Below are 2,229 nucleotides of genomic sequence, written 5' to 3' on the forward strand. Positions count from 1 at the left end.
CCTTAATCTTCCAGCTCCCATGACCCTAATTTCTAGTCTACCTCAATTATATATTTAATTGATCCTCATACTTTACTCTCTCCCAATCCCCAATTCCCATCCCTGAACACATTTGTAGTCCTATGTGCCAAAGATCCCAATTATATATCTGACAGCTGGTGATTTTGTCCTTCCTTAAATAATTACATATATACTTCTATGTTTACATGTTGTATCTACTCCATAAAGGGGTATGTAGCAGAGTAAGTTATAAGAAGACTGGAAAGGTAGGAAGAAGGGAAGTTATGAAGGACTTTAAATGACTAACAGCACTTTTAGAGGCAGGAGGAAGTTACTAAAGTTTATTGAGTAGGGGGGGAGGTGACATAGTTGAATATGAGCTTCAGGAATATCACCTTGGTCGTTGAATGGAGGATGGATTTGGGTGGGTAGAGACTTGAGATAGGTAGACTATTTTAGTAATCCAGGACTGAGGTGATGAGAGAATAGAAAGGAGGAATGTTATAGTGTAAAGATCACTGGAACCAAAGAAGGTATGGGTATTAGTCCTAATCTCTGATCCTAACAAAGTGACTTTGTAAAAATTGCTTCCCTTTTTCTGTGCATTAATTTTGTCATTTGAAAACTAAGGGGAGTGAATTGGATGATCAGAAAAGTTTCTTCCAGTTCTATTGTTCTAGGTTCTATGTTCTACTAATCTGTGCACATGGTCCCTCTAGCCCTGACATTTTATGATTCCATGTAAATTAATAGAATTTCATTTCCACCTCAGTGTATGTGAGGGTGATTTCCAAACATTTGGGTCTCCTTTCTTGCTGTAATGGCTTTAAAAGGGGCTAAGGTAAAAGAGCAGGAAAAACTCCCAAAGGGTCCATGGAACATGGCCCCACATGAAGGGGAAAAAATCTTAGACCTGGCTTTGCTTTTTAAATTTTATTCATGTACCTATTTTTAACATTAATTTTTAAAAATTTTGACTTCCAAATCCTTTCCCTCCCTCCTACCCTTACCCCATCCATTGAGAAAACAAGCCATATGATATCAATTATACACGTGAAGCGATAAAAAACATTATTTCCGCATTAGCCATGTTGCAACCAAACAAAACAACTAAGAAAAATAAAGTGAAAAAGTTATTCTTTGATCTGCACTCAGAATTCAAAGTTGTCATTCTGGAGGTGGATAGCATTTTTTTCATCATGGTTCCTTTGGAATTGTCTTTGATCATTATCTTGATAAGAGTAGCTAAGTCTTTCCTAGTCAACCATCATTACAATATTGCTGTTACTGTGCATGATATTCTCTTGGTTCTCCTCACTTCAATTTGCATTAGTTCATTTATGTCTTTCCAAGGTTTTGTGATACCATCCTGCTCCTCATCTCTTATAACACTACACTGCTCCATTATAATCATGTAGCACAACTTGTTCAGACATTCCCCAATGGGTGGGCATTCCTCAATTTCCAAATCTTTGCCACCATAAAAGGAGTTGATATAAACATTTTTGAAATTTGTTACTGCTAGACTGCCTTTCCCTTTTTTCACACTGATTCCCTTGATATTCTTGACATTGTGTTCTTCTAGATGAAATTTATTGTTGTTTTGTCTAGCTCTATAAAATAATTGCTTTGTAGCTTGGTACTGAATAAGTAGATTAATTTTGGTAGAATTGTCATTTTTATTACAGTGGTTTGATATACCCATGAGCAATAAATATTTCTCTAACTGTTTAGGTCTATCTTTATTGCTCCAGCCTCTTGTCTCTGCTCTGTGTGTGTCTCTGTTTCAAGTGTGTTTCTTGTAAACAACATAGTGTATGATTCTGTTTCTGTTTTATGGGTGAGTTTATTCCATTCACATTCACAGTTATAATTAATAACTGTGTATTTTTCTCAATCTTATTTTCCCCTATTTATCCTTATCTCTCTCTGTCTCTCTCTGTCTGTCTGTCTGTCTCTCTCCCTCCCTCCCTCCCTGCTACCTTGTATGGGCTGAGAGCTCTGGAATCTATGACCATCACTGATTCAATAGTCCCCAAGACCTGCTGCTGGCTTGCTGGATGGGGTAAGTACTATACTCTGTACTGTGCTCACTGCAATGAGACAGACTTTTCCTGCCAAATTTCTAGGTTGTCTTGGGCAAAAAAAAAAATATTTTTACCTCCATCTTTTTATGGCTTCTGTCATTCCAGAATTAATTTTGAGGCATTATTTTATTTTTTTTGGAGG

This window comes from Petaurus breviceps, unplaced genomic scaffold (assembly GCF_028583685.1).
Source record: "Petaurus breviceps papuanus isolate PSGF00001 unplaced genomic scaffold, PetGlider_PUasm1.0 90879, whole genome shotgun sequence".
NCBI lineage: Eukaryota > Metazoa > Chordata > Mammalia > Diprotodontia > Petauridae > Petaurus > Petaurus breviceps.